Genomic DNA, 17,983 nt, shown 5'->3' on the forward strand with positions numbered 1-17,983 from the left:
TTTTTCTCACAAATCAGTCATTTTTTGACTGAAATTCATTTAAAATCTCAAATTACTTATAGGTTATATACTTGGGGCTATTGTAGGAGGGTGTGCTGTCACTGACTTTTTGCCATTTTTAAACAGAGAATACGCTATAGGCCCAGTAAATCCCTTCTTTATGCAACCTTTGCATTTCAACACAGAAGCAAACAACGGCAGCTTTAGTGTGTGATTTTAACTAATATGACGGCACCGTGGAAGCAAAAGAGACGTGACAGGCCAAGGTTCAACACAACAGTGCCTGCCTCTAGTGTGACATATAACTTGCACGTTAGCAGCACATTACAAACAATAACAATGGAATAACGATAATTTACAGTCCCTGTTATATGGCGGCTGATCTCGTCCTCTGCTTGGGGGAGTAAGAATCTCTCAAACCTCATTTGTCCCCCACTTTGCAGACATTTTCAGCCAATGTTCATCTATGAGTTAGCTTCCAACAGCGTGCACCACACACCATGTGACGAGGAACATCCAACCACAGCCCACAGATATCTCTCCTTTCTTCCATAAATATCAGGAAGAGAAGTTGACCATTTTAATGCACAAATAACCCGAGCTTTACATCATTTCCACTGACTATATGTCAGTGGCTGCTTTGGCTGCTTTTTAAACGTCCCGCAGTGGGTCACACATATAACACGCTGTCAGAAAATCACACCCGTCCTGCCCGTGATCCTGTCCCGCCGGCTGTCACTTTTGCATTGACCTCAATTCTGCTGTTATTCTGTTAACAGCTTCAGGGCAAGCAAACTGAGTCCCCCCATTTCCCCAATTGTACCTGTTATACAGAACAGCAAGTTGGCAAAATGATGTAATATTGCTGCCTTTTGATGTCCTCTGATGTAACTAACATTTGAAAGTAAATCTGGGAGACTTTAAGAGTTACGAAAAACTATATTTTATGACAAAATCCTGTACTGAAATTTGCAATCACTGCAGCATAGATCAGGCATTTTCCCTTCCTGTAAATGGATTTGAATGCTATATGAATTCTACTGAAACTCCTTACATTCAAATATTAAAAAGCAATATTGATTAGTCTGATAGGAAGCACTTTTGTAATTATTTTATGGAATTTTAAATTAGTTTCATGGCCCTGCTCAATCACAAACCTTGGTCAGCATACACAAGACCCTGCGAAGTTTTAAACTGCAGTAAAATAATTTAAAAGTAATTGATAATATTGGAGTAATGGTTCCCCCCCCCCTCTTTGACCCTGGACAGCGGTGACAGAGCATCCGGCCCGGGCCGAGACTGGGAGGCCTCTCTGTGTCCCCACAGACTGGGTTACTAAGGATACGGACAGCACTGAGCCTCCATTAAGACATCAGAGCTCTCTCTGCGCTCCCGTCTGACACCGTCGGCTCCGGTTTCCACCCTGTAACTGAGACTCTAAACCACTTAATCCAGTGTTTTATACTGTTGTCTAATTTCTCTTCTGTGTCCTACAGGGTTGTCAGGGAAATTAAGGCTGCAGACAGGAAGAGAGCGACTGGCACAGCCTGTTGGAGAACACACACACACACACACACACACACACACACACACACACACACACACACACACATACACACACCCAGGCCCTCAAGCAACACACCCAATGCAAAAGTGCAGACACAAATGTGTACGTGCAATGCCGCAAACACTCTGTCCCAAGCTCTTCACACTAAAAGTTATCGCCATTTAAAGGACCGTGACTTTAAATAGACTGAACAAAAATACAATAACGATTCTTCGGCCTTCTTTAGGGCAGCACTGTTCAGCAGGTTTTGCAACTTGAGCTTTGTGCCGCTCTCTCACTGTTTAAGATCTGATATGGACCCTAAAAATTCAAAGTAGTCTGCTACAGTAGTGAAGTTTGCAGGACGCTGATGAATCTCAAACAGATAATGGAGTAACAATAGAGAGCAGATGGCTTCTCTATCTTTGCTGCACTTTAAGCTTTTCACTTTAACACTTTAATAATAATTCCCCTCATCCACACCTGGTTATAATTCTGCTCTGTTTAACGTCAGACCAAATAGTTGCATAAACAGTTGCTGCACTGTCTCTGTCTCACTTGAAACCAGCAGCAGGACTTAAAACGCAGAGGTAGCCAATCAAATATCTTGGTGATACTGGTGTGCTGTCACCGACTGTTGACAGTCTTTTGATGTCACAAGACTTTGGAAGAAAGCCATGAACAATGGATGACTTACGAAATCTATCCTAAATTACATAATGACATCCTGCACAAACACTGCAGCATAGATTCTACTTTTTTCCCTCCTGAAAATGGATATAAATCCAGTATAAATGCTACTTAATCAAATCTTTAAAGCCATATTTATTAGCCTGACAGGAAGCACTTTTGTAAGTCTTTTATAGAAATTTAAATGTGTTTCGTGGTCCTGCTGGATCACAAAACTTGCAAGGCTGCACAGTTCTCAGTTAACCCCTTGAAACCAGTAGTGCCATCACTTTTCTTGTGCTGCTTTAAGACACCTTTCACAAGTATTTAAACCTTTAAACCTCAAGCAAATTGGTGCCATTTCTTTCAAAAACACACAGTAAAAAGCAATGAGCAACTTGGAGATAAATGTTCCAAGAATAGCAAGAAATTAGTAGATTAAGCATTTTTTTTTTAAGTTGGAGAAAATGTCTAGAATGTTTTTGTTATACTTATCATAATTACATATTCAAAATTTTGTTACAGAATTATTTTAATTTTTTGAGCAATTTTCTTGTTTCCAAAAGTCTTGTTTGCCTTGTTTTATTTTCTTTTGTTTGGTTTTTGGTTTTTGTTTGTTTTGGGTTTTTGTTGTTGTTGTTGTTGTTTTGTTTGTTTGTTTGTTTGTTTTACTCATTTTCTGGTAATTTTTTTAAATTAATTTCTAGCAAATTTTTCTTTTAAAGAGTTAACCCTTTGAAACCTGAGCAAAAATTTATTTCAAAAACATGGGAAAAAGAATAAGAAAAAAGAAGAAATTACACGAAATTTAGCGAGAAATTTGAAAGTAAAAGAAAATTACCGGAAAAATTGTGGATTAAAAAATTTTAAAAATAAATACATAACTTTATATAAATATAACAGTGAAGATATGTCAAAAAGAAGATTACCTAAAAAATAATAAAAAAAAAAAAAAAAAAATGAAAATGGTTGTTAAAATTACAATATTTCTGTAACACAATTTCAAATGTGTAATTATGACATTCCTAAATATAGTTTTTCCTTAATTTTTACAAATATTTTATATATATATATATATATATATATATATATATATATATATATTTCTCACTAAGTTGCTGGTTGCCGTTTTGCACAGGTTCAAAGGGTTAATGTGTCTATGTGTGACGTTTTAAGATCACATACCTTTTTTTTAGTCTCTCCCCTCATGTTTGAGTTTGAATCTGATATGTTTGGAAAACACTGGGAAAGTGGGGCAAGATTATTATTTTTTTTTATTTTGGGTCCTTGAAAAGTCATGGAAATGTTTTGAAATTTTGTCCATGAAATTATGTAGGAACCCTGTATTAGTTTACACCACTGCGTGCTGACCTGTCACAGGGAGGGAAAGAGGGGGGGTGAGTGAGAAAGGGAACATTGCCTGATAAGGAATTAAGCAAATGCACGGACTCTTGCCATTACTAAAGCCTGATTGCCAGTTAATGACATCCCCTCCCCTCCCCTCCTTTCTCTATCTCCCATCTCATTCTGCCTCCCACTCTCTCTTTCCTCTCCACCCTCTGTCTCGTTCACTCGGTGCTGTAAAGCGATGATGTGATAAGTGCTGGTGCCAGATAAAAGATCTCACTGACTTCCCTTCCGCGTGTTGGAAATGTCACAGTAAAGACAGACGTACATTAACTCAATCTGCTCCACCAGGATGCCACAGGCCTTATTTCCATTGTCGGCTTGTCAATGTGTTGATTAAATCAGGAAACGTCAGTGCTGTCATTCTTTCAGTGGCTTTCACCAAGACTGATTTGTATTTGGACTTTTAAATTACATAAGTTATCAGCAGTGAGTCCAAAGTAGCAATACTTGCAGGAGAGCAACATTTATAACCTAAAATCTGCATCAACACACAAGCAATGCAGGTGGTTAAATGTTTTTATTTAAACAGCTAGAGATTCTCTTTTATTTACATTCATAATTATTTTTAACACTACATTTCAGGTGATTTTCTTTTTTTTTTTTTTTTTTTTAAATCGTACTTTTTATTGTTGTGTCCTTTTAGGGCAATAACAGATCAAATCAACTAGTTACAAGCATTGTGCATTTCTCAAATTGTAACAAGAAGATGTAATAAAATGTAAGGGAAAAGAAAAAATAAAAACAAAAGAGGTGATTTTCTTGAATTTTTTAAGAATTTCTTGCTTCTTTTGGACCATTTCTATTTTTATTTCCATTTTTTATTGCTCATTGCCTTCTTCCCATGTTTTAGAAAGATTTTTTTTGCTCAGGTTTCAAAGGGTTAAAGCTAGGTCGAGATATATATTTTTATATTACATTACTTGGGTGGTTATCCATAGAAGATTTCTAAGTAACAATTAATTCCATTACACACAACGAAATCCCATGACTTTTCCAAAACTTTCAATGATTTTTACAAATGCCGCAACTTTTCCAGGGCTTAAAAACATGATTGTGAAACTCCATGACTTTTCCAGGTTTTCAATACCCGTGGGAATCGTGCTAATACCTGCATCTCTGAAACCTCCTGACACTAACACACACTGCCTGCTCGCTGGGGGCTTTATCTTTACAGAGCCTCTGATTTCCCCTGAGATAAAGACAAAAAAGGTGCACGAGTGTGTGCAGAAAGATCCGCAGCTGCACAATAAAAAGCCCTGTGATGACTTACCTTGCCTGGTGCACGGACACTACTAAAGGATGAATAAAATGGTCACAGAGCCGTTGGCAGGACAAAAGCAGGTGACGGTTAATAACACCAAACACTGGCTGAATTAGCCAAACTGACATTAACCTCTGCCGCGCTATTATCGCTGTTATTAACAGTAGTCAGGTGTAAAGGTGTACTCACTGCGATATAAATAATGAAGTCCTTTTGTTGTCTTCGGTGCTGCTAGCTTTTCCACCAGCTGCTTGTCTGGTTTTCCGCCCCCCAACTTGATAAAGCTAGCACGCTAGCTAACCGCTCCACCGGCTTAAATAAAAGATTTCGTCTTAATTTCACCCCGCGAAGCTGGTTTTAAAAAAAATTTAAAAGGCAAAACGGTTAAAAATGGAAGCAGCGGATAGCGTTTGTTATCTGTCCTCCTCTTCAGGTAGTTCTGAGTTTTAAATGCTCACCGTGAGACCAAATATCCCCGGTGCTGTCTTTAAATGACAGGCTCTCCGCGGCGCTGCTCTTTGTTGTGAGCATCTCAACATAAACACCGAGCAGCTCGAGCTCTGCCCGTTCTCCGCTGCCAGCGGGACGTTACGTTGGAGGCGGAGACAGCGTCCCCGCAAAGCATTCTGGGACTTGGTGTTTTACACGCTTCTAGCCATATGAATCGAATACAAGTAGGCCTTTAGAGCTATTTGTATGGAGCCAGATCGATGCCAAAAAGTTTGAGAAAAATGCGATTGAAAAAGTAAAATTTTAAACTAAATCCGAGTTTTGATCTTGATTTATAAAAGAAATAAACATTTTCAAAATAAAAATACGTGTGGGAAAAGGTTAATTTCAACTTAAATATTATTATGATTGAATTGTTATATTATTTTGGATAAAGTTTTTATGTTTAATTCATATAATTCACTTAGATATCATTAATATTGATTATTAATACTTAATTATAATAATATTTTGACGTCTTAATATATCCCAAAAAATTAGATTTGAATGCAAAAAAATAAGATCTGAATCCGAAAAGATAAAATCTCTGCCAATGAAAAAATTATATATATATATATATATATATAGATAGATAGATAGATATAGATAGTAATGTGTTGAACACTCGTATGATAAAATCTAAAACTTAGTATATGATGCTATAATGTTAAAACTAATATGTTCATTCTTTTAGAAATATAGAAATATATGTATAATGCTACAATGTATAAAACTGGTTTATAAAGTTTTAAGAAATATGAAAATATAGGCATTATGCATCAATGTATATAAAACTTATATGTTAAGTATGTATGGCTCAAACGTCCAATTTGCAGAGTAACTCGTCACTGCAGCTGTCAGATTAATGTTGTGGACTTAAAAGTATAAAAATATAGACTCAAATTCTAAAGTTTCGCAAACTTACACTTATTTCAAAGGTCAGTGTCTCCAATCTGAAGGCTACAGTATTGAGTAAACACTGTTGCAGTCCACCTCTGGGTGAAATCAATGATCACACCTGTCAGGCACAAAGCGTTTTGATTTGACACACAGTTTACAGCTTTGTGAACTCACCTTGAACACCAGCAGGACCTTCAGCAGAGTCGGCTTGTCTGCTTCATCGCCTCCACGTTGAACTCTGATGTGAATCTGTGAGGTTCAGGCTCTGCAGACACGCGTGACTGTCTCTCCCTCGTATGCCCTCGCATGCTCGCTTTCATTCAAAACACCTGACATACCACGAGTGCTTACACATTCAGCCTGGATGGACCCAACTGGAATGAAACTGGGCTTGTAGAGTTGTTTCAGTCTGTGCTGCTGCCACCACCATCTCTGTGTTTATCTCCAGAATGCAGCATGTCTTCTTTTCATTGTGTGACTGCACTTTCTGAAGAAAAGATAAGCATGTTTGTTTTAGAAACTTCTTTATGCAATCTTTACACTTCAACATCAACACTAGGGCGCAGGTTTTGGGGGTCAAAAATTTCAAGCATCAAACACTTTATTTCCTATATTCTGCTGAATATTTATGCACCCTGAGCAAGATTTCTTCAAAGATCATGGGGGGAAACGGCAATTAGCAACTCTGCAAGAAATTTAGAAAATTAAAATGAAAATTTAAAAAAATCCAGAGAACTATATTTAAAATTATTATAAAACCTTTTAAAAATTATTATACATTGTAGGACTTTTTTTTTTTTTTTTTTATCCAAGGCCATTTTATTTGTTCGTTTTTTATTTGTTTATACTAATGTCTTGCCAATATCTGGATTGTTTCTTCTTAAGTTGCTCATTGCCTTCTTCCTATGTTTTTGAAAAAAAATAAGCCAATTTGTGCAGCTATTCAAGGGTTAATGTTGTCAAAATAAAAGTCCTCTGCTATTTGCATGTTTTAAATATTGAGGGGTATGCGTCGCTGCTATCCAAAACCTACACCACTGATTCAAGGTAATGCAATATCAGTTTGCATTTAAAATAATGAGTAACTGGACTTAAAAATAATGTGGATCTGGATGAAACTGCAGCAAGCTTCACTAATTCAAAAATGCAGGCATGTCTGCATAAAAATCTTCTATATAAGGAAGGAAATCTGAGATTTTCTGCCCTGCTCGTGTGACTTCTAGTTTTTAAAACTAGTCATCAGAGACTTCATGTCGACAAACCTCTGCTGTTGTAAAAATGGTTTAACCTGCACAAAGACACATATTTGTATCAAAAACATAGTGTAAGGAAATCATGGCATAGATGAGATGTGAGTTCTTTTATTGATTTTCATACCAAAATATCCAGTCTTTCAATGTTGGGAAATCCTCAAAAATATCCTCCATCGGCATCTGGATCCAAATCTACGTCAAAAACTAATCACGTGTTCTTGACCTGTGACCCTAATGTTCCACCACATATCACTGAGTCTCTACTAGCTCCTGAAATAGCCTTGAGAGGCAGAAACACACGAAAAACTGACCATAAACCAACAAAGTTTTACTGTGTTCAAGTCCAATGATCTTCTTGTTCTTGTTTGCTGCACAGTTGGAACACAACTAGTGGAATAAACTATTTAATCCCATATTTCTACTAAAAATGAGTCCCTTTGAAGCGTCTAGTATGGATGTTTACTGTTTCAAGGCCAAATGTTATTAGGTTACATAAGGTTATTGATTCCTGGAGGGGAAACTAGTTTGATTGCTCATGCACGTTGACAAAAACGAGCAATACGGACAGGTTAGACGACATATGAGAGTCACACCTTTAGTAACACATGCATGAAAAATACACATAGTATTTGATACAGCTGATTAATTATTACATAAAAGGCTGCCCCTGATAATGGGATAACGGCTGACAAACTCAAGATGGAACTTCAAAAATGACACACTTGATTGATTAATTGTGTCAAAAGTACAACATGTATATCAGAAAATAACAAGTATCAAATGTCATGGACGTTTCACAGCTGTGGGCAGAAAACACGACCATCATGCATATAAAATGAAATTTCTCATCCAAAGACATGAGAAGTGAATCCCTCCCAGATGTGGAGCGAAAATAAAATCATCACAATACAGCAGCTGTTTTTTCAGTTTTACCAGAAGATATCCACTGTGTGTGTGTGTGTGTGTGTGTGTGTGTGTGTGTGTGTGTGTGTATATAAATGGTTTAAGTGGGAGACAATTCCTTCAATGAGAATAAGTGGAAAAATCAGGTGAGGCCAAGAACAGATTAAATATAACTCGACTTCCCTCATGGTAATCACACACACTCACTCATACATACATATGCACACAGAGACAGACTTATTTTTATACTGCTGAGACGCCGTAAAACACACACTTAACATTTGCTAATAAAACACACACGCCTGCTGCTCTGCTGAACGCCAGAAGTGAGTGGTGGGCGTTGCGAGATGAAGCGTTATCCAACAAGCTGCAGAAGCTGAAAGAAGACTCGGCCTTTAAGAAACATAAGAAACCATGTGTGCCTCCCCATATGCACACACACGCCTTACATAATCTTTGCACACGTTTTAATCTGTGTTTGAACCCTCCTGTTTACGTTGCTGTGGTTACAGCACCCACACCTCCTCTGGACGTTTCCAGGGCTGGAAGCAGCAGCAGACACACCTTCCTTTGATTCCTGCAGCCGGTTCACTTCACTCCTGATGGATGTTTTGACAAGTGCTTCTCTTTCCGAGAGCCAATGAGCTGCACTTCTGTGTGAAGCGTCAGGAAATGATGAAAAATGTAGAAACGCACACACACAGACACACTCGGAGGGCGTGATCTGATTACAACACTCAGGTACACGGTGGATCCTGGCAGTGCTCGTCTTTCACTTGCTTGACTGCAAACCCATGAAGTTTAAAGCATGTATGATATTCTTTTATCTTGTAAAGAACATAATTCAAGCAGTATTTTTTGGAAACACTTACTAAAAATTAGGGTATATTAAGTTTCATAAAACTAATTAAACATACGGAAATAGTAAAATTCACTATAAAATAGCTGAAGAAGGCAAGTTAGAATTTGAAACTATTTTAAATGAATTAGAAACATTAAAAATTAAAAACAGTATTGTAAATGAATTGTAAATGATTAATTTTCACTGCTGAGTTGGAAAAAGCATGTCTGCACATTTACATCTGTGCAAAAATTGAACCCAGTGTAACTACAGAGACAGTCAAACACCAAGCACAACATATTTAATAAACTGAACCATATTTACATTCAAATAACTAACAATAGAAATAGATGCTATGCAGACGTCAGGCTCCAAGAGCTGATGTCAGAGGTCAAAGTTTCTCTCCATGCTGCTTTGCAGTAAAAGTTGTGAACTTTGATATATTTGCAAAAACAGCCCACTTATTAGAAGAAAACGTTGGCATTGTACATTTTTGCAAACCACAATTAGGCAACATTTTTACATTTTATATATTTAATGTCAAGATTTGTAAACTGACAAAACATATAAGCAGACTTTGTCATCTGCAGGAGGGGGTGTGGATGATGTGTCCAGACGAGGTGCCTGCCAAGCTGCAGACGGCTGTTCAATGACAAATTTGGTTGTGATTTAGTGTGATGTGATTTAATGGTTGTTTTTTACCGAGACATTGCTGCTTTTCCTATTGCGTTGTTGCCCAAAAAGCAGTTGTTTTTTTACCCAGACGTCAATGCTTTTCTTGCCAGGACTGCGCACCCCAAATGAGATATTTCAAGCCAAAACACAATCTTTTCCTAACCGTAACCAAGTGTCTTTTGTTCATAAACATAACCACGTTAAGCACAGCATTGTTGAAACAGTCACTTTCAACATATCTGCTACAAAATAACATGCAAATGTAATATATCCGTGGTTTGCAGAAACACACAGCTCTTTTTTAGGTGATTGGTTTGGTGAAAAATGAATCTAATAACGTTTTTGATGTTATTATTTCCTGTATTTTACTTGTTATAGAATGTTTTTAAGGTGCTTAAGAGACAATCATTGAAACAAGAATTGGTAAATTAAATAAAATGTGAGATGCATGTGAAGATACAATACGACACATTACTTTCAACAAAGTTTTAAAAAGTGAATCGTAAACTGTTTAAGAGCTTGTGTCATCACTTTTGGTTCCTGAAAAAGAGATTGCGAGATAATCTTAAGAGGCGTGTCGGTTGCACTGCAGCTGGCTGCAGAAGTCTGTAATGAGGCTTAATATGATCATTAAAGTATTAAAATCAACACTGTAATCAGAGATGTAGAAATACAGTAAGTTAAAACTCTGCTGCTGCATTCTGATTGAACCGAAGATGAAAAGTTGCTTCTGTCTGCAGAGGATAAAAAAAGTTTCTGTTTTTGATATGCTTCATCCCAAAAATACTGCACCATAACAGATATTCATAGCTCAGTATTAACATTTGTAGTTTAAGCTTCCTGCAAAAAATCTAATGCAAGTTAGCAGATCATTGCAGCTTCTGTGTTTGACAGGACGCACGTCTGCTGCTGAGTGTTTTGACAGAAATTGAACTATGACCTCAGGTTTATGAGGCAGTTTGTTTAGCAGCTAAAGCACCTCCAACTGATTCAGAAAAAAATAGTTTTAAAGCTCCAAAATGATGCTATTTTTAATCATATTCTCTCTTTTTTTACCAGTTGAAGTCTTATTTTAGCTCCTCACACAAACAAATCTGTTTTTGCACTGACTTAACTTGATATCTTTCCTAAATATGATGTAAGTGTCCTAAATCTCTGCAAAAGCATCTGCTCCGGTCCCATGTGATGCTGACCGTGGACAAAGTGTGTGGGATTGCGTTAAGGGCAGACTGTTCTCAGCAAGCATTTTATCCTTTGTTGTTGTTGTGCGATAAGACCAAAACATAGCAACAGCTGGGCCGCGCTCGGCCGCACAAGGGAGTCAGAAGGGCTGCGAGGAGAAGTCTTCGCTGGTGTGACAGGATTATGTGATAGAAACATGCTGTGCTCATGCGTAGCCAAATATTAAATAACACTACTGTCCTGTGTTTGAGGGGCCGAGCCGAGCGCTGTTGTCATGCTGCCATGGTGACAGTAACCATGCACAGGATAATGTTTACAGAATGTTTAGCATATCACAAAGCAGGCACATAGGGTAACTGGACCAGATGATTAAAGTGTGTGTGTGTGTGTGTGTGTGTGTGTGTGTGTGTGTGTGTGCTGGCATCGCAAGGCTGAGCACATTTTTTTAACTGACTGATATTTGTGTTTGTGTGTGTGCTGCACTCTGTATTTGACTAACAAACTTAAGCCAATTTCTCATATTGTGAATGGATGCACTGTGGAACTGGGACCGCTTGACATGACTTAATTTCCCCACCAAAAGTATTATAACTAAACAGTAAGATCTGTGTGTGTGAGTGAAAAAGTTTCTGTATTATGTAATCTGCACATACGTTGCAGTATGTACTGTACTCTAATATACTCCAGATGTTGTTTTGTAGTAAATGAAAAAGAAGGACGCTCCTCGTACAGTATAGTACGTTGCTCAACCTCTCTGAGAAAAGTTGAAATCTTCTCTAATAAGACACCTACACCTGCCTGCGCGCATCATAAGATCGCAAATGCAAGCTGCGACCGATATTTGGCAGCCCTGAAGTTATCTAGGCTGTAAACTGGTTGTGAGGAAATAAACATGCCAAGACAAGAGGAAGAGAACTGGCAAGGTGTTTTCCAGTTTCAGCTGTTATTGGCTGTGCAGCCAAGAAGAGATAAACTGTGCTTTTGCAAAATTAGTCAATGGCAAATTCTGTATCCAAATTGCAAGGCCTCAGTTTAAAATGTATAAAAAATTTGTTTTAACAAGTTGATTCTGCAATGACAGTCATTAACTAAATATTAAAATGATCATCTTTCAGTTTCTTTGTAAAAAAAAAACATACATTTATCATTATTTAGAGTCCAGAACGGAAAAGCCAAACATTGCCTCCTGATAGGGCCATAAGTGTTTTAACATCAGCTATTGTGGAAGCTGCTCCACGATTCTAACATCAGAAAAATGCTGCATGAAACTGCTTTTTTCAGTATTTTTACCTGTTTAAATTTGTTTTAATTGCTGTGCCTCCTGAACGTCTGGATCTGAAGTTATCAGAGGAAAAGCGAGCACACATTTGCAGGTGCTAGGCAAGCGTCCCATTTTTTAAAATTTTTTTTTTACCTAAAACCTCTTCATAAAGTGTTTTGCTGGTTTTAATCCCATGGCCCGTTTGTTTTGGAGAGAAGAGACCATTTTTGCATTTGGTCCTCTACACACAGTACGACGGCGTGTTGCCCTCGTATGCGACCATATGGTATAACTTCCCTGTAAACCGGCGATGACACAGCTTAATTTTTTTTGTTACTTGCAAACTCTGTACCACATTTTATGAAATTGAATTACCCTATTTCCTCAAATCTCGAACAGATGGAAACATGCACACAAGAAAATCCCCATCAGCAGTTCAGTCTCTCCTGTAGAACGGTGATAATGACATTTTAGATCAGGCATCCCGCTGGTCACCCACAGATCCAACACCATCAGTCGGACCTTTAGGGAGCTGTCTTTGTAATGATGATAGCGATATGACGGCAAACTGAAAAAGGCGCATAAGCTGCAGTTTGCAGTCGAGGACGACCGCGTCGTCTGTAGCCAGGATGTAACAGAAAAAGTGCTGGAATTAGACAAAGTGCAAATGCAGAGCACAAAACAACATCTAAAGTTTGATGTAATCCATCCCAGTAGTTGTAAGCGGTTAGAAGATGAAATCATCCCCCCAAATACTGTCATCATCATAAATTTTATTGCCTCTATTGCTTCATGCCTCTTTGTTCCCTGGGACAGCAGCTGATTCGAAGCCAGGCTTAATCTCAACTTTTCCAGAACAATAAATAACGGAAATTGTAAATATAATCACATGACGTGTTGCAAAATAATTAGTGGAAATGTAAACCAGATGTAGACTGTGGCTGTAAACTGGGTTTAGCTCTAAATGTTACCAGAATTCTCCTTTAATTAAAGTTCATCTGGATCAGTTTCATCAACCACGTTTAATCAGTCATCTCGGCTTTTGACTCCCATCATGATTACAGTTTAATGGAGCACTTTGCACACAGTCCGTCCATGTCAGGTTACACATATTGTGACGAGGACACGCGCTGTTGTCCTACGAGACTTCGGGTGTCATTGCATGTAATTAAAGAGTCGACTGTAATTACTTATGGTGTCGTCACCAAGCTCAGCAAACACTGTAAGTGGCTGCGGACAGACACCCAGACTCTCATTTCACACTGAGCTAAAGGAGCATTTTAATAACAGCCTGTCAGTGAGGCCGTTATCTATTTTCCAGCGGTTGCATTACGTGGTGCTCTGTGCGGCCGTATTTGAAATGTTAGACTGTGTACAGAAGATGATCAACAGTTAGCACACAAAAGAAAATTGCTCGGGGATTTTCACAGCCATAATTGTACTCCTGTGCACATACCAACCACAACTCTGCACAGACGCCCAGGGATTCACACACAACTATTGATCTGGACTCGGACTTAAAACATTTCTTTTTGGCAGAACTTAAGACTTTGCTTATGCTATGCTTTTATTTTGGTTGTTTTTTACCTGTTTTTTATGCTAATGCTTTTATCTTGTAGCACTTTGAGATTTGTTCCAAATGTAAAATGCATTACAAATAAAATCTATTATTATTATTTTTTTCTATATTATTATTTTTTCTATATTTTTCTTTGTTTTTTTAAGGCTGATTAAATCTGTTTTTTCTTACAGATTCCATGGTAATACCAAAAATAACAATGCATTGATTATTTTTTGTGTATCCAAAGCTTAATATATCTTATTCATCTGTGCCACAGAGCTCAATTGTTATTCAAAAACTATGAAAAACATTTCAACGTGGCACAGATTAAATAAGTCAGTTCATGAAAAAGTAGTTGACAAGTACAATCTCAGTTGTCATGGATATTGAGACTCTCTGGGCACATTTAGGACTTCTTGTCCATGTTGTCTTCAATCAGTGGCTTAAATTAGCCCAAAAATGTTACGTAAATGTTCCTGTTTGCACCGCAAAAGGTTCCGTTCAATCTATTTATATCTGCCCTCAAAAATTTGTCGTGTATTTCGGTTTATTCTACTTTTAGTAAAAATGGTTCTGCTGCAGTTTGAAAAAATTTGATCTCAAAACTATTTTTTTGCTCTTGATTAAATGTTTTTTTTTTTCCATTTGACTCCAATTCAAAGACACGATAGTACAAAAATACAAATACCAACCCAGTATCACACCTCCACATACCCAAACACACACATGCACTCAAACAAATCCGCTTACAGCACAAAAAAGTTTAAACACACTCCCCTACTGTGTGCTTGATCTGTGAACATACACACCACAGGAAACATGAGCATGCATCGACTCATAATAACCCAAAAAAACACATGAAAATAACCCACAAGACACACACACAGAACATAACGAGGCACACCCACCACACACACACACACACACACACACAGTTCAAACAGTCAACCGGTGAGGATCGAGATTCTCCTGAAGGCAGCGGGGTCATCATCGTCACCATAGCAACAAGCAACACAGTGATGCAAGTGGGCATGATGTCATTGAATAAATCTGTCGTCCATGGCCTGCGGGTGTTTTTGTTACCACAGGAATTGTGGGGGGGATTTTGTACTTTTGGTATTGAGAAAAAATCTGGCAGCGCTCCGAAAAGCAGAGCGACGAGACAATGGGGAGGATTTCTAAACGAAGTTTATTCTTTCAAAATACATGAATAGGACTTCATCAAAGCACGTCTGCTATCACAGTGCATACATGTCACAACACAGGAGGGGAAACGCTTCACATGCCCTTTGGAGAGAAGCAGCGGAGGTAGTCGACTGGAGTTTGGAGCAGGAGTGGAATTCATAACGTTACATTTGTTTACATGAACTGCGATATCCCAAATACCAACCAGAAAAAGTCAAAAATCTGAATAAAAAGGGGCTAAATATTCAGTATTTCAATTTAAGTGGCTTCATAAAAGGCTCAGTGAATATGATTAAAAGGGATGTACTGACAGAGAGGAAAAATAATATAATAAGTATGTTTTCTTTAGTGTAATCATCTAAAAATAAGAATCTTTGTGTTTTTGTTATCTAAGAATGAGCCGTTTTTGTCTACATAAGGAGCAGATCTACTGTGATCGTAGCCCAAAATGGACAAAACAAACACTGGCTCTTGTTATGGCCATTTGTGTTTTCGTGTCAGGCACGGTATTTAGAAGCAACTCTGCGATGAGTACATTAGAAAAAAACACTTGTTTTAACATAAAACTGCTTTATCCAGCGTTTTTATCAGTTTAAACCACCCAGTCTGTTTGTTCTGGAGAGGAAGAGGCCTCTGTGGATAATTTGGCTCCAGGTAAAAACTTTCGGTTTATCTCCGACATACCAAACAGCATCTGCAAAACATCAATTTGTGATGTGAAACTGCTTTACTCAGTGTTTTCACCGGTTTTAATAACCTGGGCCATTTATTTTGGAGAGAAGAGACCTCTGCGGATAATTCGGCTCCCGGTAAAAACTTCCTGAACACTGAGGGAATTCTGACCGGGAGAAGCTTCAGCTGGCTGCAATGTGTAATCACTGCTAGATGCCACTAAATCCCTCGAAATCCTACAAACTGTTCCTTTAATTGGCATTTTAGGCTCCAAACACTTGGATAAACTAACAATGGATATTATTTATTAAGAATTTATGAAAAACAAAACTCAGATAATCTGCTTCATCGGGGCTGTGTGTGTGTGATTTGATGTGTCTGTGGTTTGATATACAATGCCCTGCAAAGAAAAAAAGGATCAAATTTCCATTCAAATGTTGCTAAAAGTCTGATTCATGCACAGAAATATGTGACAATGTGCTGACTTCAAACCACAGACATAAATCAAACACAGAGGGCATCCGCAGTGATTTATGTGGCATTATCGTTGCAGAAAAGTTGAATAGGAATTTGTAATCAGCTTTTTTAAAATAGTATCTCGGTTGCAGTCTTATAAAATGCTTCATATATTTGCTGATTTGCTCCAAGAAAATCAGCAAATGTAAGTTACGGTTACGGCTCCAAGTTATGGTTGCACGGGTGTTTTAACATGAATGAAGATAAGTCTATTCCTCATACATGAATATATAGAGCACTTTAGAACAAAAATCGTCACATGACAATCTCGCACAGAAATTGTCCAAAAAATGAAAAAGTATACTCACTGTTTTGCCAAACTATGTCCATAATTTTACATAAGTGTTGCCAATTTTATCAGAAATTGTCCACAGTTTTAAGCTTTATGAAGGTAGATTACTGAGTGGGGACAGACGTGATCCCACCAGCACGTGAGATTAAACTTCAACTTTCAGTCAAAGAAGCTACAGTATTTATCCTCACAGTTTGGCCCTCCTATTTCTACCAAACAAGAACACAGTGTCCCTTAAAACGTGCAACAGGAACACGAATGTGCAGCAGAGCAACAGGAGATTTACAGCGCAGGGAAGTTTACACGCAGCATGCTGTACACGCAACTTTAGCATTAGAGCATGACGCAATCCAGCACAAACCGATCAGAGGGATTTACAGTCATTTATATTCATTATTCATCCTGTTAATGGACACATAAATTCTTCAGTACATTAATATAAATGAACATAGGCCGAGGGAACATTCGGGGGAAGACAACACATGCTGGTATGTGTGCTGAGTCCGACAGCTGAAATGGATCAAACGTCTGATATATTCGGCATGTGTCCACATGGAAGTAAGTCTTTATATTTATGAGACTGGGACAACATGTGATGCTGAGTATGTAGTCTGTTGCTGTTTCTTCACTGTGGGCCCGTCAAAGGTTTAGGCATTTATTTGCTTTCTTGCTGAGCGTTAGATGAGGAGATCAATACCACTCTTGTGTTTGTACACTAATTATGAAGCTAAAACCAGCAGCTGATTATTTTAGTTTAGCACAAAGATTGGAAACCAGGGTTTCTGCAGCTCATGGCAAGGCAGATTAAAGACTTAATAAAATTACCAAAATTGAAGGAAAATTTCACTTTGCCTAAATGTTTATTGGAACATAAAATGTGACTTTTGAAAGGGAAAACTTCGATTATCTGTCAAATGTTGAAAAAGCAACCAATTTTGAAGTGGAAAACATGGAAGACAATGAGCATGTTACATAATCTTTAAAGTATCTATTCAGTTAGTGAACAGCAAACATGGCATTTCTGTGATTTTGTGTTTCTCAATCTGCATGTGAGATTCCATCACTTGGATTCCCAACATGACAAGTTCAAGAAAAGGAATTTATGCATTTAAAAAAAAAATTACCTCTGTTAGACAATATTGTGAGAAAGATCCTCGTGTACAAGGATCCGCAAAAACAACCGAAAATGTTGTAGTATGCATGCCAGGCCAATAGTTGGCAGTGTAACTTTGTAATGACACACCATAGAAAATAACCAAACACACGCGCTGCTTAGACGGCGCCGTTCTAACGGGATTCGTGCATTGCCAGTTTACACAGCAACAGAAGGGGTTGGGTTTTCAAAAAATTACACTGACGCCTCAAAA

The 17,983-nt window shown here is 37.9% G+C and overlaps 1 protein-coding gene across 1 annotated transcript in view; it reads right to left on the minus strand.

Annotated features, from left to right (window-relative positions):
* Window positions 1-5,429, minus strand: part of peli1b (pellino E3 ubiquitin protein ligase 1b) — a 45,144-nt gene extending 39,715 nt beyond the window's left edge. The window contains exon 1 of the mRNA XM_042501828.1: window positions 5,076-5,429. The gene's annotated coding sequence lies outside the window, so the exon portion shown is untranslated. The remainder of the gene's footprint in view (window positions 1-5,075) is intronic.
* Between the last annotated feature and the right edge of the window lie 12,554 nt (window positions 5,430-17,983).

This window comes from Plectropomus leopardus, chromosome 15 (genome assembly GCF_008729295.1).
Source record: "Plectropomus leopardus isolate mb chromosome 15, YSFRI_Pleo_2.0, whole genome shotgun sequence".
NCBI classification, from domain to species: domain Eukaryota; kingdom Metazoa; phylum Chordata; class Actinopteri; order Perciformes; family Serranidae; genus Plectropomus; species Plectropomus leopardus.